At 38.1% G+C, this 27279-nt stretch overlaps 1 long non-coding RNA gene across 2 annotated transcripts; it reads left to right on the forward strand.

The window, feature by feature from the left end:
* Positions 1-24977: 24977 nt before the first annotated feature.
* On the forward strand, positions 24978-26767 carry LOC122292676. 2 transcript variants are annotated; one of them, XR_006236986.1, is made up of 3 exons: positions 24978-25300; positions 25909-25998; positions 26331-26767. It is a non-coding gene; the product is annotated as an uncharacterized LOC122292676 (long non-coding RNA). The 2 variants fall into 2 exon arrangements; XR_006236985.1 differs by having other exon boundaries at positions 25924-25998.
* Positions 26768-27279: the final 512 nt, after the last annotated feature.

Consider the following 27279-nt stretch of genomic DNA (forward strand, 5'->3'; position numbering starts at 1 on the left):
TGTAATGTGGAGGGAGAGAAGCTCAACCTCTCCTATAAATAGGAGAGGTCATCTGAAGGAAAAATCATCCCAAAGAAGAGAAGGAAGTATGAGAGTGTGTAGTGCATTGAGTTTGAGAGTTGTTTTGAGAGTGTTTGTAATTGTGTACAAACATATTGAATATAGTGTTTCCACTCTAGTAGACGTAGGCAAATTGCCGAACCACTTAAATACTATCTTTATCTATTTTGTGTTTATTTTCTGGGTAGTTCTAGGCACAACAATTGGTATCAGAGCTTCGGTTCGTGCTACCCAAAAAATTGCAATTGATTGAAATCATCTTTTGATCACACCACAACGTTCCTCTCGTCAAGACGGATCTGTTGCCGCAAATGGCATCGAAAACGAACACTGGAGGAGCCTGCACGCGCCTCTAGAAGTTGGAGAGTGTGATTCACGCGCCTCAGTCGCAACCAAAGGAAGAAGAGACTGAGTCACATGCACCCACGCACCACCACATGCATCGGAGGTTGAAGACGTGGGAGTTACACGCTCCCATGCGCCCTACAGAGCTTCTGCGCGTGTTCTACACTCCCCCCACGCGCCCCCACGCGCACAAGGAGTTGTTGCGCTTGCACGCCATGCTCCCACGTGCCAACCAGATGCCCTGCTCAGCGCGTGTATCCCACGTGCCAGTGATCTGCACCGTCCATTTTTCAAAACCTTGTTGGGCTTAATCTAAGCCATTTGGACTCTGATTTCAACGACCAAATAGTGCTTTCCAACTATTTGGATCATTCCGGACTAATCCATATGGTTAAAATTTAGAAATTTTTTATTAAAATTTTTCTAAATTCATATGAAAGGTGAAAGAGATAGGAACTTTGAAAATTTCAGTAGTTCTGGGCGTAGGTCCACAATGTCAAATGGTAAGTTTGAAGTTGAAAAGTTCGATAGAACTAGCAACTTTGGCATGTGGCAATGTGAAGTCATGGATGTTTTGATCCAACAAGAGTTAGATATTGCGTTGGACAATAGACCAGATGATATAACTGAACAGGATTGGAGGAATCTTAATACCCAATCTTGTAGTACAATCCGGTTATGTCTTACCAAAGAACAGAAGTATTTTGTCATAAGAGAGACAAATGCTAAGAAACTTTGGCAGAAATTGGAGGATAAGTTTATGAAGAAGAGTATTAAGAGTCGTTTACACTTGAAGAAAAAGCTCTTCAGATTCCAATTTCATGAAGGTAATTCTATGTCTGAACATCTGAATAGTTATAACCAAATTCTTGCTGATTTGTTAAATTTGGATGTTGAGATCTAAGATGAAGATAAAGCTTTACTTTTGTTAAATTCCTTACCTGATACATATGAGCATTTAATTACAACTCTACTGTATGGGAAGGAAAATATTAGTTTTAACGATGTATCTAGTTTTTTAATTAGCAATGAGTACCGAAAAAGGATAAGCAGGTACAACAAGATACATCAAGTGAAACGCTAACAGCAATAGGGAGACCACAATCAAGGTATCCCGGAAAGAAGAAAGGTTTTCTATCGAAAACCTGGGCCACATCACTTGGTTCATCAGTCGGAAGAAAACTCGCTAGAGACAAGTGTTTCTTTTGTCGCAACAAAGGACACTAGAAGACAAGCTGAAGGGACGATAGCTGAATCAACCCACCACAGCCAATGTCGTGGACAGAGATGATAAGTCAGATTTTGTCTTGACAAGTTCAATATCCATTTGTCATTCCGATGAATGGATTCTGGATTCTGGATGTACCTATCACATGTGTCCCAATCAGGACTGGTTTACTGACTTCACAAAAATTGAGGGTGGAGCAGTACTTATGGGCAATGACAGTACCTGTAAGACTCAGGGAATATGTAGCATTCGGTTAAAGCTGCATGATGGCAGCGCCAAGACTTTGACAGAAGTTCGGTACATTCTAGACTTGCGGAAAAATCTCATCTCACTGGGATTTCTGGATTCAAAGGGATTCAGAATCACCATTGTAGACGGAACTTTCAAAGTACTAATGGGAGTTCAGGTGGCAATGAAAGGTTTGAGGCGAGAAAACTTGTACTTCTTGCAATGAAGTACTATCGATGGAAGAGCTTCCACATGCTATGAGAAGCTACATGAGGCTGATGCCGACACCACCAGTCTTTGGCATATGCGTATGGGACACGCTGGAGAAAAAGCTTTGCAAATACTAGTGAATCAAGGCTTACTCAAAGGAGCCAAGACTGGTAAACTGTTTTTCTGTGAGCACCGTGTATTGGGGAAGCAGAGGCGTATCAAGTTTGGAATCGTTGTAAACAATACACAGGGAATACTTGATTATGTACACTTTGATATTTGGGGATCTACCCAAAATGCATCTTTGGGAGGTAAGCATTGGTTTGTAACTTTTGTGAATGATTATTCTCGTCGTGTGTGGGTGTACACGATGAAGAATAAAGATGAAGTACTGAAAATCTTCCTTGATTGGAAGAAAATGGTTGAGACTCAAGCCGGCAGAAAGATCAAGCGGCTCAGATCTGATAATGGAGGTGAGTACACTTCAGACCCTTTCATGGAAGTATGCCGGAGAGAGGGAATTGTCAAACACTTCACAGTACGAGGTACACCGCAGTAGAACGGTGTGGCAGAATGGATGAATCGTACTTTACTAGAGAAAGTGTGATGTATGTTGCTGGATGCTGGATTCAGTAAACAATTGTGGGCTGAAGTTGTGACATATGTCTGCCATCTCATCAACCGACTACCTACAGCTACCAATGACGGGAAGACACCCACTGAAATGTGGAGATGTGCACATGCTATTGATTATGACTCTTTACACATTTTTGGATGTCCTGCTTACTATCATACTAAAGAAAGTAAGCTTGATCCTAGAGCTAAGAAAGTAAAATTCTTAGGTTTTAGTACTGGTGTAAAAGGGTATAGACTCTGGTGCATAGAATCTAAAAAGTTAATCATCAGTAGAAATGTTACATTCAACAAATCTAAGATGCTTAAGTCACATAAGCATAAAGATTTCAATGAAGGCAGCCATGATAGCGAAACACCTGGTGATTCACAAAAGGTGGAGTTTTTCACTCAAAATGATTCTGGAGAAACAAATGGAGAGCACAGACAAGATGAGGTTGATAGTCCAGTCACAATACCTCCATGTCAACCCGAATCAATTGCAACCAACAGACCGAAACGAGAGAAACGTGTACCGACACGTTTTGCAGACTACGTGACATATGCATTACCAGCTAAAGGGGGTGAGATCCCAACACTTACAAAGAAGCCATACAGTCCAGTGAACAAGTTGAATGGACAAAGGCGATGAATGAAGAGATGCAGTCTCTTTACCAGAACCAGACTTGGGAGCTTGTGCTGCTTCCAAAAGGAAAGAAGACAATTGGCTGTAAGTGGATCTTCAATCAGAAAGATGATCAAGCTGCTAAAAATGGAGTGCGATACAAAGCTAGGTTGGTAACCAAGGGCTACACTCAGTCAGAGGAAATTGACTACAGTGAAGTATTCTCTCCTATTGTGAAGCATTCATCCATTCGGATATTGCTAGCTTTGGTTGCACAATATGATCTTGAGTTAGCACAGTTTGATGTGAAAACGGCTTTCTTATATGGTGATCTGAAAGAGAAGATTTATCTGTCTCAACCATAAGGTTTTAAGAAAGCTGGAAAAGAAAATTGGGTCTGCAGTCTGAAAAAGTCTCTCTATGGCTTGAAGCAGTTACCTCGGCAATGGTATAAGCGGTTTGACCACTTTATGATGGATCTGAAATACACTCGTTGCCAATATGATCACTATGTGTATTTCAGAAAACTTGCAAATGGATCTTCCATTTATTTGCTTTTATATGTAGATGATATGTTATTGCATGTAAAAGAAAGGGGGAGATAAATCGTTTAAAAACTCAGTTAAGTCATAAGTTTGAAATGAAAGATCTAGGAGAAGCACGAAGAATATTGGGAATGGAGATTAGCAGAGATAGGGTGAAAGGTACGGTTCACCTTACTCAAAAGCAGTATCTGAAGAGGATACTACAACGGTTCAACATCGACTCGAAGACGAAGCCAGTGAGTAGGGGTGTAACCGGTCCGGTTTGGTTCGATTTTGAACAAAATTTAGGACCGAACCGGTATATACCGGTTTTGAATTTTTCAAAACCGATTACGCACTGGTTACCCTCCTAAACCGGTACTCCGGTTTTACCGGTTTTAATGTACTATATTATATATTATATATAATATATAATTTATGTACTAATATATAATATAGTACATAATACTATAGTGATAATATATTGTAGTATATTATAATATATATTATAATTGTATTATAGACTATAATGGTATATTATAATATATAACATAATGATATATTATATTATATTATAATATATAGTGATATAGTATAAGTATAACTATTAATATGCACTATATAATATTATTATAACTATTAATACAATAAGCAAAATGATATAAGATTTTAAAATTTAATATTATATTAATTAGTAATTTATCATATAGTACAAAACTATTTTATCTATATTTATATATTATATATAAATATTATATACAATATAAAAAATTAAAAAATATATATATAAATCGGTCCGGTCCGGTCCGGTCCGGTTTTAGTAAAAGAAAAATTAGAACCGGACCGATTTTGATCGGTTTTAAGAAAACTAAAACCGGTACCGGACCGAACCAACCTCGGAACTGGACCGATGCCACCGGTTTGGTCCGGTCCGGTCCGGTTTACTGGTTTATCGATTTTTTTTACACCCCTACCAGTGAGTACTCCTATGGCCCCATACTTTAAGCTCAGTGCATTGCAGTCTCCTAAAGATGATGAAGAGTGGGACTACATGAGGAATGTCCCATATGCAAGTATTGTTGGAAGCTTAATGTATGCCATGGTGTGTACACGACTGATATCTCTCAGGCCGTTAGCTTAGTTAGTCTCTATATGGATAAGTGGATTCTACGGTACATTTTAGGGACCGTAAATATTGGTTTGAAGTTCAAGAAGAGTGAAGATAGTCTAGTAACTGGATATGTTGACTCAGACTATGCAGGTGATCTTGACAAACGCCGATCAACAACTAGATATGTGTTCACTATGGCTGGAGGACCAGTTAGTTGGCGATCAACTTTACAGTCGACAATTGCGCTATCATCTACTAAGGCTAAATACATGGCTGTAACAGAAGCCGTGAAAGAAGCTATTTGGTTACAGGGATTGGTAATAGATTTGGGCTTTAAGCAGCAAGAGGTTACCATTTATTGTGACAGTCAAAGTGCAATTCATTTGACCAAGAATCAAGTGTATCACTCTCGAACAAAACATATAAATGTCCGTTTCCACTTCGTACGTGAGATATTGGAAGAAAGGGACATTCTACTTTAGAAGATTGGCACTGAAGATAATTTAGCAGATATGTTGATGAAAGTCATCACCGGGATCAAGTTCCAACATTGTTTGGACTTAATTAATATCTCACACTACTAAGCACCTACAGGTGCATTGGCGCCTTAGGGTGCATTTGATAGCAGAAATCTCTCATGGAAAACGAACATTTCGATAAAGGGGTGCAATCATTTGTAAGATACAACATGTAGTATCCTAGTATGGCACACTTGGGTGGAGGGGGTTATTGTTGAGGGTCCACCCCAATGTGTTGCCCATGTGTTGATGATGTCCACCCATATGATTGTTTTCCTCCCATGTGCTTCCATGTGAATTGGGCATTGAGCATCTCCAGCACGTATCCAGCTCATGTAATGTGGAGGGAGAGGAGCTCAACCTCTCCTATAAATAGGAGAGATCATCTGAAGGAAAAATCATCCCAAAGAAGAGAAGGAAGTCTGAGAGTGTGTTGTGCATTGAGATTGAGAGTTGTTTTGAGAGTGTTTGTAATTGTGTACAAACACATTGAATATAGTGTTTCCGCTCTAGTAAACGTAGGCAAATTGTCGAACCACTTAAATACTATCTTTATCTATTTTGTGTTTATTTTCTGGGCAGCTCTAAGCATAACCTAGATAATCAAATATCCAATAATAAAACCATTGAATCAATCAAACTTATAATATAAAATCTAATATTGATCTGAAATAATGTTTAAATCATTAGATTTTACCTTTAACTTTAGTGAGAAAATTTAGCCAACCATGTTCATTACAAGAGTTATAGAAATCAAATAAACATTCTCCATGATAAAATTAAAATAGAACATAAATCAACACTAGAAAAATAACCCTCACAAAAAAATAAACATAGAGAGAAGATAGAACTAAAAAAAATTCACTTAGTGTGCTATCTAGAGCCTTCTGTAAGCCAGCCAGCCTCATCAAAAAAATAAATCTCACTCTCGTCGTTTCCAGACGTTCGTCTCTCCCCAGTCCAGAACCCAATGTCAGCATCCAGCCTTTCTTTCTTCTCTTCTGGCCAAGAACCCACCTCTTTAAAAACCCAGCTTGCCTTTCTTTCTCTCCCTCCTCTCCGTTCAACTCCAGCCGAACCAAAAAGGGAAAAAAAAAAATCTCTCCTCGTTTGGCCTTTTTCGTCCTGAAAGCCCCGGCTTGTTCCAACTCTCCGTAATATCACCCAAAGTCTCCCAACTCCCAACGAAAAATTAAAAGCTCCCCCTCCAAAAATTCCTTCAGTCCGTAAGTCTCCCCACACAAACCCAACACCTTTTTCTGAAGTGTCGTGCGTCAGTTCCTCTTCCAGCCCTTCCCTCTCTGCCCTTCATGTCGAAAGTCAACCCAGAACTCAAAAAGAAATAAATATCTCCTACTTTCAGTCCCTAAGCTCGAGAAAAGGCCCTCTCTCTTCTGCACCCCAAAAAGCCCCCATGTTTATCATCCAAAGGCCAGAGCTTCTGCTTCAAAAGCTGTCTTCAGCGTGCGTGTTAAAACCCAGAAGACCCTACCCTTCTTCGCCAACCTTTTTTTTTTCCATCAAAATGCAGCTTCGCTGCTTCCCCCACAGAAAGAACTGCTACCTTCTTGCCAAAAAGAGCCGTGTTGCGTGGCTTCCCGCTGTCTATGTTTTTCTCCATAAAGCCTACATGTATCATGTGACTTTGAAACGAAGAGATAAATCCATGTGTTGCTCATTTAAATAAAAAATAAAAAATAAATAAAAATAAAGAATTAAATATTAAAAATATATTGTACATGTAAGAAAATATTATTCAATTAAATCGTACGTATTATAAAATTTAAACATAAAGTATGATATTAACTAATTTAAATCACAACTCAGATTTATGTCTATTAACTATTTTTTCATCTAAAACATATAATAATGTCATTAAATGATTAAAATATGTTAGTTCTAAATGTATGAAATATGTAATATTTCAAATCAATAATCTATTATCACATGTTTTAAATCACTTTGAGTCGCATGCTATTATGATCATGCTTGAATTCACTTGAGATCTTGTATTTTTCAGGTATTAAAATTAGATGTTAAGTAATCCTGTGCATGATAAGAATTACATGCTACCATGACCCTCGAGATAAGCCTAGTACACTAAGCAACACCCAACGATCAATGGGGTGGAGAATATACTTGGAAAATCTAGTGACCAAGTAGGGTTTCCACGCTTACCACGAGACCAAACCTATATCTCTGATCACATGCTAAGTAAGATATAGATACATGGTAATGCTTGCATACATGTTCATATCACTTGAAGTCATAAAATTGAGGAATGCATAAAAGGTTTAGAACTCTATAGATATTACTTGTGGATAGGGAAGGCATTGATGGGGAAAAAGAAGAAGATGAAAAAGAAAGAAGGGACTGATTGTGGTCCTTAGATTATACCCCAACGGCTAAGGCCTGTTGTTAGGCTAAGGTGTTTATTTTTTGTAAAGAATGAGAGCCAGTATACTTTTGTAATATGGTCTAAATCCTTGTTTCTGTAAATTATTCATCATTAATGAAATGTAAATCATGTCTTAGTGGTTGTGACTTCTGATGTTGGATAAGATTAGATTTATAATTTGATCGTCTTGAATAATTGTTTAGTGAGCTGTCTATGTTAATGAAATTGGGTTATCACACTACAAGAGATCTTACTTTTTACGGCGCTCGAGATTTGCAGCAAACGGCAACAAAACTATGGCAAAATCCCTTAAGCCACAGTTATTTCATCGCAGGCAAACCGCCAGGAAATTAGCCTAACATATGCTCTATTCTTCGCCGAAACGGAACTGCCGAAGAAATGCTACTCTTTCCGTCGATCTACACACCAAGAAAGGCAGGGGCGTTGCTACCACAATTGCTTTCCACCCAATCGGTTTTCTCGCCGCAAAGTCGTTGGGTACTCCCTGCGATTGTCCTTTTCGTCGGTGATGAGAAAACTTCATCTCGGCAAAATGTTAACTGCCATTGAAGTTAGCTGCAGTAATCGACCGGCGGAGAAAAATTGGTACGTATGCAACTCGAATGGCCATTTACGGCGTTTCCCCATATCGCAGATTTATAATTTCCTGGTTGCTTGCGTTTAGGGATTTACGGCACTGTTTGCAGTTATGGATTTACAACACAATGGGGATGAATTGTCTGGCGATACTTTTTTTCCCCTCAAATTTGGGTGTAAATTTTTTGGGACATCCAATTATTTTGCGTGTCGACCTAGAATCTCCCCTCTTCATCTGTGGAAATTTCCTAACGCAGACTGCGCATGCATATTGGTGATTGATCATATTCACTTGCACTGGATGGATTACAAATCCTTGTAAGGATTTGAGGCATGATCATAAACATTCAAGGTTTGACACTTTCAACAACTTGATATAATTGGTACGCTTTTCTGAGTTCTGTATCTCCATTGGATTTGCACATATTATGTTTTTCACACACACAAATATATTCACCTGCTCTACAGGAGTAGAAGGAGGGAAAAACAATGGATGTACATCATCAGGGGGTTGAGTGGAGTCATCAGAGTGAACCTCAGCTTCATCTCTCAAAGTCCAACTTGCTGGTTTTGGCTACGGGTGTCGTAATGTAGTAGGCAACACTCATCCTCGGCCTCTCCCTCTTGTTGAGTGATTCATTTCTTCTGCAGAAGAAAACTTGTAGTGTGATACAGTTTCCTTAAAACAGCAAGTTAAGGGAAGACCATGAAACTACTGCAGTATGATTTTTTGATAAGAAGCTGAGCTACAATATTCTCTATTATGAAGTAGTGGAAAATGATGAAGTTTCTAAAACTTCATCCGGGTGGAACAACAATGATTTGTACTCAAGCTGTGGGCACTGAATTGGAGTTTCTGAAGTCTTACCAAGTTAGAAGTAAAAGCTAGAAGCAGATTAATGGTTTGCAGAAATTATCCCGCCAGCAGAAATGGAGAACTCCAAACACGGTGTGGCTCCCTTTAGATAGTTTTTTTGTAGTTGTTGTCTAATGAAGGATATTAGTACGAAGCATTGGTATTGAAAACCAACACTCCCGCTTTTACTTGTTTCCCTCTCCCGCGCAAGTTCAGCCGTAGTCCTCTCAAAGCATGGGCTGAGCTACAGTTGTGATAGGATTTGCTGTATCTATACTGAAACTGCAGATGACAGCTTGAAGGCAGTAGCGTGCCATCATGACCAATATATAGTATTTCCTTGCTGTATAACATGACTTGGTGGGTAGGGAGGAGCCAGTACCACTTGTATAGCCACAGTATTCTTTCAGCTCATCTTAATTATTACCCAAGTACGCAAATATCTATTCTAGATTCTATATACAATCTATAAGATCAACTGAGAGAGAGAGAGAGGACAAACAGCTGGTAGGAGAGAAATAATTAAGGTTTAAACTGTGATTTCATTACCAGGGACGGAGACAACTCCTGCAGCAAAGGCGACGGTCCGACGAGCGGCGGCGCAGCAACTCGTGGAGAAAGAATAATCGGCATAGCAGGGGAAATTTGGGGAAAATCTGCTGCAGCTGGGTCTCCGTCGGTGAAAGTGTATTAAATATGATTAGTTGTTGCGGCGCTAGAGGTGTCACCATAATAAGCCTCCCAGATGCTTATTGCATCGCATGCGGTTATTGCAGCGACACGGCATCGCGGTAAAAGCTCCATTACTCAAAATTAACGGCAAGACTTTATAGTAGCAGCAAATAAACCAATTCTCAAACGTCTGCAAGTCATCTAAAGTTCATTCAATTCGGCGATCTGATTTGCTGCACATAAAAAATGCCAAAAAAGGATTTTCTTTCCAGCGGTATACTAAATTGCAGTTAACTCAACGGATGTTCTCCAATTGGGGAAATTTTGCCATGAAAAATTAGACGCAGGAAAGAAAAACGCAGCAGAAGCCGGTTTATGTTGTAGTGTCAACCTCTTCTCTTAAAAAAGATATCATGATCACCCATTTTTAATTTCATTCTTAACTTCCTATTCAAAGCTAGCTAACATAAAATGAAAATTCAATACGGTTGTGATCTGGAGGCTAAACCCGCAGTGCGTGCCATTAATGTCTTCTTCCCATCGATGCTCTCTAGCTCCTATGAAAAAGGTTTTTAGATTCTGATGAGTGCAGCGCAACACTGAATAAGACATTGACTATAATGACCATTTTCATTTGTTGTGGATACCCGGTTATGTCAAATTTTGTTGAGAATTGAGAATGGGATAGAAGTTTATGGGGAGTGTACTTAATCTGTGAGAAAATATTCGATTGAAGCAATCACATTTCATCAATAGTATATGCAAACAGATTGGTTGAAAAGGTACTTTTTATGGGTCGATCAAAGAACATGTAGAATGAAGTGGTGCAACTCATAAATTAATGAGGCAATATTACTCAAATCACTGAAAATATGGAGGTCAATCTAGTGGTTTTCTGTTCCTGATTTTCTTTTAGACAATAAATTGTTGATATCCAATTATTTGATCAAATAAATGCTTTCAAGTCTCGACAAAACATTATTGCACGGAGATTGCATGGGGGGTAATATTATAATTTGAGCCACATTCCACTCCAGTGTGCCCATTTTGAAATCTGTAGCCCAAAATAAGTTAGGTTAGAAATTAGAATTATACTAGTTTTGGGCCTGAGTTACGTACTGACCTTAAAAAACAGCAAACAAAGCACTATGACGTGGTAGGAAGTTCTTTTATTTCTCAATTATTTTTCAATTTTGCTAGTTACAGTTGATATATGCAAACGGCAGGTGAACATGAGAAATAAAAAAATAAAAAGGACAAAAGTAAACCAGACCTTTCTCTTTCTCTTTCTTCTTCCTTAAAACTTTTCTTTCTTCTTCTGTTTCATCTTTCTTGTCTCTCTCTCTCTCTCTCTCTCTCTCTCTCTCTCTCTCTCTCTCTCTCTCTCTCTCTCTCTCTCTCTCTCTCTCTCTCTCTCTCTCTTTTTGGTATCAGTTATTTTGTCGCTGGTTTTGTGTTTTTTGTCCAAGATTTTTGAATAGATCCATCTATTGGATAAGTATTTTTTTTCCTTCGTCATACACTAGCCCATTATTCATATACATATTTTATCTCAAGCAACTCTCTCTCTTTTGTTTTCTCTCTAAGTCTTTGAGTCATTACACCATGGGAGCAAGATGGGTGCGGCTGTTCCATGAAAGCCTCTCTCTCTCTCTCTCTCTCTCTCTCTCTCATGGAAGACACATCAAGCTCTATGAACCAGATTGGAAGACAAAGAATACCCAATTTAGCCAAAGCTAAACATACAACTAGCTCCACTGGATCTCGTAGAAAGAACACCCAAATAGAAAATAGATCTTTTTTATAGAGAATAGAATGGTGTGGGTCTCTAAAAGTGCATTTCAGATTAATTTTCCACGAGTATAATAATTACTAGGAGGCATATGAAGAGATGATGTTTTCATCCTAAAGTTAATCATATTCTAATAAATTCATAAGATCATTTAAGAGTCATAAAATACACACTTATCATTGCTACATCACTTTCTACCTCAATAGGATATTACTCGAGTGCTTGGAGATAATTCTCCTAGCAAAGAGTAGCATGAGGCCCACACTGACACTGCTTCACCTATCTCTCTTTTTTGAAGTCTAAAATATTTCCTAAACAACAATAAAAGTTGGATCTTGAAACACACTCACAAGTATGAGGAAGAACAAGAACATGAGAAGATTCAATGAAGAACAAATCAAGTCGCTGGAAGTTATGTTCGAGCAGAGTCAAGACCAGAGGCTCAAATAAAACACCAGCTAGCTAACGAGCTTGCACTACAACCTCGCCAGGTTGGTATGTGGTTCTAGAACTGGAGGCTCATCTTCTGAGAAAAAAGAAGGGGAGAGAAAGAGGGATTAAGAAAGTGGGGGCTATCTGTGCAAGTTGTCTGACGATTGCATCTTGATTGCACCCACCAACTACATATAGATTTTTTCATTTTTTTTATAGAAACTAGGAGTCATGCGGCACAGTACTGGGCACCAATGAGATTAAGAAATTTTATTGGTAATAATAGAGGAATCATGAAATAAGGCTATATTATAGAACTATGTTGTGCCTTCGGCCTGTCCAAAAAATCACACAAGACAATATTTAAGTGGTTCAGCAAATTGTTTACGTCCACTAGAGCCTCTTTTATAGAATTTGTACGAAATTTACAAAACACTCTACAAAATTCTATTTCTCTCTCACGTCCCTCTTTCTCTCTTCACCCACTGCTTATCTGCACAATTAAGCTCTCCTATTTATAGGAGAGCAAACCTCTACGATGGCATGCATCTTCTGACTTTGAAGAGAGTGGGTGGCTTTCAACAATTACCCCCTCCACCCAAGTGTGCCATATCAAGCTGCTTGCAAATTGATTCATTCTTCAAATGAATGCACCTCTTTCTTTGACATGAGAGACTTTTGCTATCAAATACGCTCCACTGCACCCGAGGGTGCTCAGCAGTGTACAATACTGATCAAGTCCAAACAGTGTTAGAACTTGATTCCTGTGACGACTTTCGTCAACATATCTGCTGGATTATCTTCAGTGCCAATCTTCTGAAGTTTGATGTCCTCTTCTTCTAATATTTCACGTACAAAGTGAAATCGGACATCTATGTGTTTTGTTTGAGAGTGATATACTTGATTCTTGGCCAAATGAATTGCACTATGACTGTCATAGTAAACGGTAACCTCTTGCTGCTTAAAGCCCAAATTTGTTACCAATCCCTGTAACCAAATAGCTTCTTTCACGGCTTCTGTTACAACCATGTATTCAGCCTCAGTTGATGATAGTGCAATTGTCGACTGCAAAGTTGATCGCCAACTAACTGGTCCTCCAGCCATAGTGAACACATATCCAGTTGTTGATCGGCGTTTGTCAAGATCACCTGCATAGTCTGAGTCAACATATCCAGTTACTAGACTATCTTCACTCTTCTCGAACTTCAAACCAATATCTACGGTCCCCGCAATACACCGCAGAATCCACTTAGCCGCATGCCAATGAACCTTACCAGGATTATGCATATAGCGACTAACTAAGCTAACGGCCTGGGAGATATCAGGTCGTGTACACACCATGGCATACATTAAGCTTCCAACAACACTTGCATATGGGACATTCCTCATGTAGTCCCGTTTTTCATCGGTTTTAGGAGACTGCAATGCACTGAGCCTGAAATATGGGGCCATAGGAGTACTCACCAGCTTCGTCTTCGAGTCGATGTTGAATCGTTGCAGTATTATCTTCAGATATTGCTTCTGAGTAAGGTGAACTGTACCATTCACCCTATATCTGCTGATCTCCATCCCCAGTATTCTTTGTGCTTCTCCCAGATCTTTCATTTCAAACTCATTACTTAACTGAGTTTTTAAATGATCTATCTCCCCCTTGCTTTTACATGCAATTAATATATCATCTACATATAAAAGCAAATAAATGAAAGATCCATTTGCAAGTTTTCTGAAATATAGACAATGATCGTATTGGCAACGAGTGTATTTCAGATCCATCATAAAGTGGTCAAACCACTTATACCATTGCCGAGGTGACTGCTTCAAGCCATAGAGAGACTTCTTCAGACTGCATACCCAATTTTCTTTGCCAGCTTCTTTGAATCCTTCTGGTTGAGACAGATAAATCTCCTCTTCCAGATCACCATGTAAGAAAGCTGTCTTTACATCAAGCTGTGCTAACTCAAGATCATATTGTGCAACCAAAGCTAGCAATATCCGAATGGATGAATGCTTCACAACAGGAGAGAATACTTCACTGTAGTCAATTCCCTCTGTCTGAACGTAGCCCTTGGCTACCAACCTAGCTTTGTATCACACTCCATTTTTAGCAGCTTGATCATCTTTCTGATTGAAGATCCACTTACAGCCAATTGTTTTCTTTCCTTTTGGAAGCGGCACAAGCTCCCAAGTCTGATTCTGGTGAAGAGACTGCATCTCTTCATTTATGGCCTTTGTGGTGAAGAGACTGATTCTGGTGAAGAGACTGCATCTCTACTGATGATTACCTTTTTGGACTCTATGCACCAGAGTCTATACCCTTTTACACCGGTATTAAAGCCCAAGAATTTTGCTTTCTTGGCTCTAGGATCAAGCTTACTTTCTTTAGCATGATAGTAAGCAGGACATCCAAAAATGTGTAAAGAGTCATAATCAGTAGCATGTGTACCTCTCCACATTTCAGTGGGTGTCTTCCCGTCATTGGCAGTTGCGGGTAGTCGGTTGATGAGGTGGCAGGCATATGTCACAGATTCAGCCCAAAATTTCTTACTGAATCCAGCATAGCAACATACATCGCACTTTCTCTAATAAAGTACGATTCATTCGTTCTGCCACACCGTTCTGCTGCGGTGTACCTCGTACCGTGAAGTGTCTGACAATTCAGACACTTCCCTCTCTCCGGCATACTTCCATGAAGGGGTCTGAAGTGTACTCACCTCCATTATCAGATCTGAGCCACTTGATCTTTTTGCCGGTCTGAGTTTCAACCATTGTCTTCCAATTAAGGAAGATTTTCAGCACTTCATCTTTATTCTTCATCGTATACACCCACACACGACGAGAATAATCATCAACAAAAGTTACAAACCAATGCTTACCTCCCAAAGATGCATTTTGGGTAGGTCCCCAAATATCGGAGTGCACATAGTCAAGTATTCCCTGTGTATTGTGTACTGCGGTTCCAAACATGATCCTCCTCTGCTTCCCCAATACACAGTGCTCACAGAAAGATAGTTTACCAATCTTGGCACCATTAAGTAAGCCTTGCTTCATCAGTGTTTGCAAAGCTTTTTCTCCTGCATGTCCCATATGCATATGCCAAAGACTGGTAGTGTCGGCATCAGTCTCATCTAGCTTCTCACAGCCTGTGGAAGCTCTTCCATCAACAGTACTTCCTTGCAAGAAGTACAAGTTTCCTCGCCTCAAGCCCTTCATTGCCACCTGAACTCCCATTAGTATTTTGAGAGTTCCGTCTTCAATGGCGATTTTGAATCCCTTTGAATCCAGAGATCCCAGTGAGATGAGATTCTTCCGCAAGTCCAGAACATACCGAACTTCTGTCAGAGTCTTGACGCTGCCATCGTGCAGCTTTAACCGAATGCTACCTATTCCCTGAGTCTTACAGGCACTGTCATTGCCCATAAGTACTGCTCCACCCTCGATCTTTGTGAAGTCAGTAAACCAGTCCTGATTGGGACACATGTGATAGGTACATCCGGAATCCATAATCCATTCATCGGAATGACAAATGAATGATGAACTTATTAAGGAAAAATCCGAATCATCATCTTTGTCCACGACATTGGCTGTAGAGGGTTGATTCTGCTGTTGTCCCTTTTGGTTGGGACAATCCTTCCTCGAGTGTCCTTTGTTGCGACAAAAGGAACAGTCGTCTTTGGCGAGTTTTCTGCCGACTGATGAACCACGTGATGTAGCCCGAGTTTTCAATTGAAAACCGTTCTTCTTTCTGGGATACCTTGATTGTGGTCTCCCTCTTGCTGTTAGAGCTTCACTTGATGTATCTTGTTGTACCTGCTTATCTTTTCTATGGTACTCATTGCTAATTAAAGAACTAGATACATCGTCAAAACTAATATTTTCCTTCTCATACAGTAGAGTAGTAATTAAATGCTCATATGTATCGGGCAATGAATTTAACAAAAGTAAAGTTTTATCTTCATTTTCGATTTCAACATCCAAGTTTAACAAATCAGCAAGAATTTAGTTATAACTATTCAGATGTTCAGACATAGAAATACCTTCACAAAATTGGAATCTGAAGAGCTTCTTCTTCAAGTGCAAACGACTCTCAATGCTCTTCTTCATGAACTTATCCTCCAATTTCTGCCAAAGTACCCTAGCATTTGTCTCTCTCATGACAAAATAGTTTTGTTCTTTGGTAAGGCATAATCGGATTGTACTACAAGCTTGAATATTAAGTTTCTTCCAACCCTGATCAGTCATATAATCTGGCTTTCCTCCCAACGCAATATCCAACTCTTGTTGGATCAAAACGTCCATGACTTCACACTGCCACATGCCGAAGTTGCTTGGCATTTGACACAGTGGACCGACACCCAGAGCTACTGGCATTTTCAGAGCTTCTATCTCTTCTAGTTCCTTCCATTTGAATTTAGAAAATTTAGACTCAAAATTTTAAAATTCCAACCGTACGGATGAGTCCGGAATGATCCAAATAGTTGGAAAGCACTATTTGATCGTTGAAATCGGACTCTAGATGGCTTAGATCAAGCCCAAAATGGATCTGAAAAACGGACGATTTTGATCTGTATGGCGCGTGGGATGCACACGCTGAGTAAGGCATCTGGGGGTGCGTTGGCGCATGGATCACACACGCTGCAGCAGCTGTGTGCGCGTGGGGGAGCGTGAGGCGCATGTATGACACACTCTGAACCTGTGTAGGGCTCGTGGGGAGCGTGTCCTTCACGCGTCTTCAACCTTTGGAGCGCGTGGGAGCGTGTGGCTCAGTCATCTTCCTCCTCGATGCGTGTGGGGCTCCTCCGACCTCCGTTTTCGATTTCGTTTGTGCAACGGATTCGTCTCAACGCGAGGAACACCCTGGAGTTGTCAAAAAATTGATTTTAATCAACTTGAATTTTTGGACAGCTCAAACCAGAGCTCTGGTACCAATTGTTGTGCCTCCGGCCTGTCCAAAAAATCACACAAGACAATATTTAAGTGGTTCAGCAAATTGCTTAAGTCTACTAGAGCCTCTTTTATAGAATTTGTACGAGATTTACAAAACACTCTACAAAATTCTATTTCTCTCTCACGTCCCTCTTTCTCTCTTCACCCACTGCTTATCTGCACAATTAAGCTCTCCTATTTATATGAGAGTAAACCTCTACGATGGCCTGCATCTTCTGACTTTGAAGAGAGTGGGTGCCTAGTACAACAAACATGGTGGGTGGCCTAACATTTGGTGCCTAACAAAACAAAGCATCTTACGGTGCATGTGCAAATCATGGCCACTTGGGTGGCTTTCAACACTCAGCATATACTCGTTTGAGAGCTTCAATAAAATTGTGCACTTTTTACACACACATATATATAGCTACTAGTTATGATTCATGGATTATATTGAGATTATGAGAAAAATGTATTTTCATGGAAGTATTTATCATTCATATTAAAACTGGTCCCCCTCGCGTGGAGAGAGTTTGAAGAGGTCGTAGACAGGTAGATCCTCTCTCTCCACCGTATCTTTTTTTTTTTTTTTTTTTAGATATGGGGATTTGGGGAGGGGATCAAACCCCAGACCTCACTTTTTGGAGGTGGGGCTTCATGCCATCAGGCCGTTGGCCTTTGGCCTCTCCACCGTATCTTAATAGCTAGTTTTATATAATTATAAATATATATATATATATATACACATATATACACACACCCACGTATATATACTGCTTATTTAATGATCATCTCTATCTTGTCTGTTGCATGCTTTGGATTTCACCGCGCGCCTTAATTAATTCCCTAATTGTTAGGCGTCGAGCAATCAGCAAGGCAATTAATTGTCGATCGGTATAGAAATCGTGCGTGCGAGAAGCCACGAGTACTGCTACACATGAATGGAAGAAATCATTGTGTTCATATATATATATATATCCAATTTAATCAGTAATTATAAGTATATATATACAAACAACGTACGTACGTACGTACGTCAGGCCAAACCACAGGCCAGCCAGGGAAGACTAGTTTCGCTCCCTATTTCATTTCTGCCATGTATATTATAAGCTGGTCAAAGATAAAACTCCGAATGAAACAAATCCGCCAAAAATAGTCAAATTAAGATCACAAATTTATAAAACTAGTACTACATGCAGGAGTACTTTACACGTACGTGATCTCTTAAAGCGGTATAGTTTTTTCCACTTCTTCGATCGGCTTAAGCTAGGAATTAATAAATTAAATTATTATTCCTAAAAAATATCTACCATCAATTTTTTTTCATATTTATAATTTGTTAGAAAACATCTATGAACAACATTAATCCATTCATCATGTTCTTCATCTATGAACAACAACCCATTATTTATAATTTGCGTTAGAAATATATATCTATGACCAACAATCCCGTAAACATTCAAGTACTAAACTCAGAAGAATTGTGTATATATATTAGATGAAATACACACACCCACATATATGTTGGAATATACAAACTCAGATTGAAGCTTTGGAGTTGAAGTCAAGGGAATTGCTAAACAAAAAAGAGCAAAGGATGATGAGGTTTCTAAATGACAACTAAATTAAGTTGAAATGCAGATGAGATAAATTAGTCTAAGTTAGTTAGCATACATGTCTATAAATAGAAATGATGTAAAGAAAGTCAATTCATTCAGTCTTCATTCATTCAGATTAATGAGAAATTTACATTGAGTTTTTCCTCTCAAATTTTTCTTTCACATTTCTAGTTCTCTGTTCTTGATTCTTCAAGTTACAAAATTTTACATGGTATCATCATCCATAAACATTCCGCTGTCTTCTCCTTCTTCTTCTTCTTCTTGATTCTTTCTCTAGAATTCTTGTTGTTTCTTTCTTCTGCTTCTATGGCAGAATCTTCCAATGATTCTTCTCCTCCTTTGGGGAATCCTTATGATGATTCCTCAAGTTACTACTATCTGCATCCATCTGATAATTCTGGAGCTCTTTTTGTATCTAAGATTTTTTCTAGTGACAACTATGTGGCTTGGAGTCAATCCATCACAATTGCTCTCACAGTCAAGAACAAAGTTGCCTTCATCGATGGGAATTTGCCTCAACCTAACCCTGCTAATGTTAGACTTAAGACTGCCTGGTTACAGGCAAACAATCTCGTGCTTTCTTGGCTAATGAATTCCATTGCAAAGGAGATTTAAGGTAGTCTTCTTTATTTCAACAATGATGCTGACATCTAGAATGAATTAAAGATTTGATACCTGCGTAGTGATGGTCCAAGAGTATTTGCTTTGGAAAAATCCTTGAGTTCTATTTCTCAGGGCTCGAATTCAATCATTGAGTACTTTAGTGTTTTCAAAGCACTATGGGATGAATATGTTAGTTATCATCCCCTTCCCACTTGTAATTGTGGATTTATGGAAAAATGTACCTGTGCAGTGTTGAAGAATCTTATTGATCAATAACAAGCTGACTATGTCATGAAATTTTTGATTGGGTTACATGATTCTTTTTTTGCAATTCGAAGTCAACTATTGCTTCTCTCTCCATTACCATCAATGGGTAAGGTTTTCTCCTTATTGATACAAGAAGAAAGCCAACGTTCTTTAACTAATGCAATACATATCCCTCTTGATCCCCATGCTATGGATGCTACACAACCATTCACACAAACTAATGTAGTACAAACTTCTTCAAATGCTGTTAAGTTCAGCAAAGTCAGAGGCAAATCAGATGTCATTTGTTCCTATTGTGGATTTTCTGGACATCTTGTAGATAAGTGTTTCCAGCTTTTAGGCTATCCACCAAGATGGAAAGAGCCTCGAGGAAAGAGAAGTAATTCTACATGATTGCCCAATGCAAACATTGCATCTTCTATGGAGCAAAACTTAAACAACCCAACTATGTTATTTTCTCAAGAGCAAATACAAAATTTGATTATCTTGCTAATAGTCTATCTAGTTTTCCTACCAATTCCAATCCTGCAGTTAATACTACCTCTACATCAGGTAATAATCCCATTCTTTGTTTAGCTAATGTCTCTTGAAATCATACTTCTCCTTAGATATTAGATACTGGAGCAACAGATCATATGATATGTTCTCCTCATTTGTTCACCTCTATAAAAATTCCAACAAGATCTTCTTCAGTTCATTTACCAAATGGTCACTCAGTTCCTATCATCTTTACTAGCACTGTTAAATTCTCCCCTAATTTAGTTTAACATAATGCTCTCTATGTTCCTTCTTTTCATGTCAATCTCATTTCTGCTTCCAAACTGACTAAAGAAAATTCGTTACTTTATTTTTCTTTCAATCCAAATGTGTATTGCAGCACCTCAGCAAATGGAGGATGATTGAGCTTGCTGACATCAGAAATGGTCCATACCACCTAATCATATTTTCTACTACTATACAGAAGGAAATTCCTGATTTAAACAACTCTTTTTTGGCTAACACATCTACCATTAGTCCTGACATATGGCATTTTCGTTTGGGACATTTATCTTCTACCAAAATAAAACTCATTAGTTCTATTGATTCTTCTATAAAAACATCTCATAATCCTATTTGTGAGATCTGTCCTCTAGCTAGACAAAAGAAACTATCTTTTCCTGTATCACAAAACAATTCAAATAAAACTTTTCAATTAGTACATTGTGATATTTGGGGTCTATTCTCCACTATCTCTCATTCTGGCTATAAATTCATTCTTACCATTGTGGATGATTATACACGATTCACTTGGCTTTTTCTTATGAAAGCTAAGTCAGAAACTCGAGCCTTAGTTGCTAACTTCATTACTTATGCTCAGACTCAGTTTAATACTCAAATAAAAACACTTAGAACAGACAATGGTCAAGAATTCAATATGCCTTCCTTTTATCAAGAAAATTACCTAATACATCAGCTATCTTGTGTAGAAACTCCTGAGCAAAATGGCAGAGTTGAAAGAAAGCATTAACATTTATTAAATATTGTTAGAGCTCTCCTTTTTCAATCAAAAGTGCCTTTAACATACTGGACTGAATGTGTATTGACAGCTGCACATCTCATAAATCGAACCCCTTCATTTGTCCTAAATAATAAGACACCATATGATATCCTTTTTCACAAATCTCCTGCATATAACTATCTTAAAGCTTTTGGTTGTTTGTGTTTTGCCAGCACAATCAACACTTGTCGAGGCAAATTTCATCCAAGAGCCTCAAAATGCTTGTTTCTTGGTTATCCACCAAATATCAAAGGATATAAAGTGCTTGATCTCCTTACTCTTAAAATCTTTATTTCAAGAAATGTCATTTTTCATGAGAATGTTTTTCCTTCCATTCCAAACACTACTCACAAACCTTTTATCTTCCCTGATTTTCCTCAAATACATGACTTCACAGTACCTAATACCTCACAGAATCCACCTTTTGCAATTCCATAACCTACTTCTTCACAAAATCAATCTTCTGAAATTTAGAACCCATTACTTCACAAAATCCATTTTCTGAAATTCCAAAACCCATCACTTCACAAAATCCATCTTCTGAAATTTCAAAACCCATCACTTCACAAAATCCATCTTCTGAAACTCCAACACCTGTTATTTCACAAAATCCATCTTCTGAACTCCTACACCTGTTATTTCACAGACTAATCCTGAAATTGTAAGCTTTTCGAAGATCTGAAAGAATAGGGACTCCTCCTTCATATCGGTAGCATTTTCATTGTGGTAATATGGCTCAATCTACTTCAACATCTCAAAAATCCTTCAGTTGATGCATTCCTTCTTCTGGTAAGCCATACTCTCTTGCTCATTTTCTTTCAACACATAACCTATCTCCTAAACATGCAGCTTTTACTTCTGACTTGTCATCTACTTTTGAACCTAAGACCTTCAAACAAGCTAATTCTTATCCACAATGGCAAGCAGCCATGTTAGATGAGATAAAAGCTCTTGAATTAAATAAAATATGGGAACTTGCAATATTACCTCCTAATAAGATTGCAATTGGATGTAAGTGGGTATATCGTGTTAAATTCAACACTGATGGCACAATTGATAGATACAAGGTCAGATTAGTAGCAAAAGGCTGCACCCAACAAAAAGATCTTGATTTTTTTGACACATTCTCACCTGTAGCTAAAATGACAACAGTGAGGACTTTATTATCCATTGTTGCCATTAAGAATTGGCATTTACATCAACTTGATGTAAACAATACTTTCCTCCTTGGAGATTTAAATAAAGAGGTCTATATGCAACTACCACCAGGGTACTCCTCACCAACTGATCTGAGAGTTTGCAAACTCAAAAAGAAAGTATATGGTCTCAAGCAGGCCTTAAGACAGTGGTTTTCCAAGCTGTCATCCTCTCTACTTCAGTTTGGTTTTATTCAAGGAAAGTCTGATTCATCTCTATTCATCAAGCATAATTCAAATAGTTTTATAGCACTTTTGATTTATGTTGATGATGTGATTCTTGCCTCTAATAATCTTGATGCTATACTCACTGTCAAAAAGTTCTTAAATGACTCTTTCACTATCAAAGACTTGGAGAACTAAACTATTTCTTGGGAATTAAAGTGGCTCGATCAACCAAAGGCATAAATTTGTGCCAACAAAAATATGCAATAGATATCTTGCAAGATAGTGGTTTTTCAGGTTGTAAACCTGTGGCATTTCCTATGGAATCTACACTTAAGCTGAGTGCAAATGACTCATCACCCCTTTGTCAGATCTTGCACAATATAGAAGATTAGTGAGTCGGTTATTATACCTCACTATAACTAGACCTGACATATCCTACTCAGTACAAGCACTAAGTCAATTCATGGCTCATCCTAGTAGCAATCATCTCCAAGTTGCTGAAAGGGTTCTCGGATATATCAAAGCAACACCAGGGCAAGGAATTTTTCTATCTGCTCATTCCCCTCTTCATCTAAAAGCCTACTCAGATAGTGATTGGGGTGGCTGCATCGATACCAAAAAATGTGTTACTGGCTTCACAGTGTTCCTTGGTGACTCTCTTATCTCATGAAAATCAAAGAAACAGCCAACAGTTAGTCAATCCTCAGCTAAGTCTGAATACAGAACTCTATACTGTACCACATGTGAACTACAATGGCTGATCTACTTAATAGCTGACTTGAAAATCCCTCATCCACAAGTTGTTTTGCTTTATACAGATAAAAAACCAACCTCTGAAATTGCATCAAACCCTGTCCAACATGAAAGAACCAAGCACATTCAACTAGATTGCCATTTGGTCCGAGAAAAATTGCAAGAAGGTTTAATCAAGATCATTCATATTCCATCTAAACATCAGCTGGCAGACATTCTAACTAAACCACTTGGTTTCCTCAATTTCCATCATTTGATCCGCAAGATGGGAATGATAAATATACATTCCCCTCTTGAGGGGGGTGTTGGAATATACAAACTCAGATTAAAGTTTTGGAGTTGAAGTCAAGGGAAGCTAAACAGAAAAGAGCGAAGGATGATGAGGTTTCTAAATGACAACTAAATTAAGTTGAAATGCATATGAGATAAATTAGTCAAAGTTAGTTAGCATACCTGTCTATAAATAGAAATGATGTAAAGAAAGTAAATTCATTCAGTCTTCATTCATTCACATTAATGAGAAATTTACATTGAGTTTTTCCTCTCAAATTTTTCTTCCACATTTCTAGTTCTCTGTTCTTGATTCTTCAAGTTACAGAATTTTACATATATATATATATATATCTATATATAAATATATATATATATATATATATATATATCATAACATAAAGATGACCTAACTAGTAATACTTGTTTTTCATTTAGCAGGCTCGATCTTAACTGAAATTAAACTTACCATTTGTTTCAAGGATTTCCTAAGAGGTGAGGCTTTGGTCTGTCAAAGCATTATTTTTTTTCATATCGACAATAAAAAGAAAAAAATTAAATACAAAATATCATCTCAAATGTCAAAAACATAATAATGATTTGCTCAAAAAGATTAAAAAAATTAGTTGTTTGCTTGACTGGTTTTTATCATATGTATACACCTCAGTACTGTCGACATTTGGCATTCAGAACTTTCACATCTGTTCTAAAAATCCAACTTGCACACTCTTATGTATATATTTATATAATAGATATTTACATATCTGGTGCAGCACGTCACAATTTAATATTATCTCACGTTCAATTTGTTGGGCTACGAACTAAAAGGAACTCATTTTTTTATGTACATTAAGGATCCCAATGATGAATCGATATATGCTCAATAGATAACGTCTCGGCAATATCATCAAGATTCATGATTAATGATCCCAGGGGTGAGATGATGCATGGTCATTTTTTGGACCCTTAAACATGCATGCAATGTTCACTGTAAATGTCATCGACAGATCGATGCAGCCACGAATGCTTGCAAATGTCTTTCGGTTTTCCTTTTTCCATTACATGCATGCAGGAGTTTATACATATCCAAAGGAATCCTTACGCGTCGACCCGAACGCAATGAATGTGATCGATCGGTGATACCGAGGGGGTCGGCGATCCAGGGAGATTAAATTTGCTACGTGAGAAGATCATGGCCGTTGCGTGTCTCGTAGGCCTTGGGAAAGTCTAAGTCGGAGTAATAACGTGTTAGGAGTTTGTAGCAGCCGCCCGATAATAAATTCATAAGCACGTATATATACGAAAATGCTACGCCCACCGCTCCCTCGTCCCGCTCCCTCGTCCCGCTTGATGTGGCATGCCCCCGTGGCATTAGTTTAATATTAAAAAAAATTTTGAATCACTGCTTCCTTTCACTTTGTTCTTCTCTCCCGAAACAAAACCTAACAAAACCTAACTTCTCTCCACTTCGTAGCATTTTGGACTACCCTGGGCGAACGTCAGCCTCCCGAATCTTCCTTTCTGGCTCATAAAATTTTTTTGAATCAGTCGGCTTTTCTTCTTCTCTCCTGAGCTTCGAATCGGGTAACATTTTTCCATTCCATTTTTGAAGCAATCGGCTAATCTCTCCACTTCGTAGCATCTCTTTTCTCCTGCCTTTTTAATTTTATGCCAACTGAAGCATTTCTTCTCTCCTAACAAATTTCTCCACTTCGTAGCATTTTCCCCTGCCATGGGTGAACCTCAACTTATAAAGGTATTTTTCTGCAATTCTGAATAATCCATGGGAAAGAAAAACGTACTTTTGTTTGTACCTCTCTTGCATCATGCATGTGATCCTCTTATATATGATCTGTGCATGCTTGCATTGTTTGTTTGTTTGCTTTTCGGATAAGTGGAAGAATACTTGTGAAAATAAGAACTACTATTTTGAGAAATATTACTTTTATTCATTCTTGATTTTATCGATTCTACTATTATTTGGGTGAAAAGGCTAGCTTTTATAGCATTTAATGAATGATGTCTGTAATGGACACAAGTGTTTGTTGTGGGCATTATTAGATGCACAGCTTATCTACGCCGTCTTCCATCCTTCGCATTTGCTCTGGGATTTTGTAATTAATTTATTTTTATTAATTTAGCTTTGTATTTTGGGATTTTGTAAAGGTATTTTGCGTAAAAATTCATGCTTTTTCAATGGGTATTGAGATGTTGAGCTCAGTCTTTCTCATTGATCGTTGTTATTAAATGTCTTAGTATGAGCACAAACTGTTTGACTAAATGTCTCAGTTTTCCTTCTTCCAAAATGCTTGCATATCTCTTGGTCTTAATAACTCATGGGACACTTAAATAATGTTGATTCAGCTGCTTTTATGTCAGTGAAAATGGAAGGTGTGCCTACATAGTGTGAAGTGGGGTGCCAGGATGCAACAGGCTAGAGATTGACACTATCGTGTAAGATTTAAATAAGACTATGTATCATCATTATTAAGAGTAATAGATGGGGAGGTTTTAATCTTAATTTTATCAGGTTGTCATAAATAAAAGCTTAGATTCCATTTATAAAACTTTTGTGGAAAACAGATTCCATTTTAACGTTTAATTGTTTCAAAATTGTTTAGTAGTAGGTGTAAATAATCATCTATCTTGGTTTTCTTAGCCTTTCTTGTTGCTTTCGGCTTAGCCATTCTCTCTATTACAAGATGCAAGACAAATCTGTATATTACCATTATCAAAGATCTCTTGACTGGTGTGGTGTTACTATTTTTTTTCTAAATTTGTTGTAGGTGTTCTTAGTGGGATCACCATGGAAATTCCTCATCTTCAAGAAAGCAGACATTCTTTGTCTTCGTATTTTCTTGCCCCAGTGAATATACAGTGGTTGCTGCTGCATTGATAGATAATGCTAATGACATCCTCAGGGCTCGAGCACGGACTGATTCCCTTGATGAGCGAATTTTCTGTTGGGGACCTCCATATAATGGCTGTTTTTCTGAGAAATGTATGACCTAAGTCTGTGTATTGGTTTGTAAATCGATGTCTAGAACATTTTCCATCCTTTTTTTTTTTTTTTTTTGGTTCTTGTCAGAGTTTTCTTTAGAACTTAATCATGAATAAATCGCCACTTTTTGCACGTAAAAGAAATTGATTGTTAGATAATATTATTGTTCCAAAACCAAATTATCAGGAACTGTGCAAAAATCAATGTGACTCATGTTGAACATTGCTTTGTTGAATCTTTTGATGAATTGGAATGGATGCAGGGTGACGTAATGCCCAACAGAAATTTGGGACGACACCTTTCCAATTTCTTTCCATTTCCCCCTTCCAATTCTCTGAACATATATAGACGACACCGTGATGGTTTGAAAATAAAAATCAAGAACTTGATGTGTTTAGTACTTGTTAAGTGGACTCCTCGAAATGGTCACCATTCTTGTCCTGCCACAATTTCTTTTTCTTAAGATGCAAAGGAGGAGACTGGAGAGGTACTAGTGGGGGAGTTAGAAACATCAACATGCACTTATATAATATGCAACCCCAATGCACCAATAAGGGGGGCATCCAAATAAACAGAGGAAACATATCATAATGTGGCCTCTTGCTTCATTTAATCAACTATAGAAATGTAATTTCATTACAAAATAGTTACATGGAATCTCAAAAATGGAGCAAATATACAATTGGTCCCTCCCAAAAATCTGTAGCTTCATCACGAAACATCTTGTAACTCCA

The sequence above is a fragment of the Carya illinoinensis genome, chromosome 13 (assembly GCF_018687715.1).
Source record: "Carya illinoinensis cultivar Pawnee chromosome 13, C.illinoinensisPawnee_v1, whole genome shotgun sequence".
Lineage (NCBI taxonomy): Eukaryota > Viridiplantae > Streptophyta > Magnoliopsida > Fagales > Juglandaceae > Carya > Carya illinoinensis.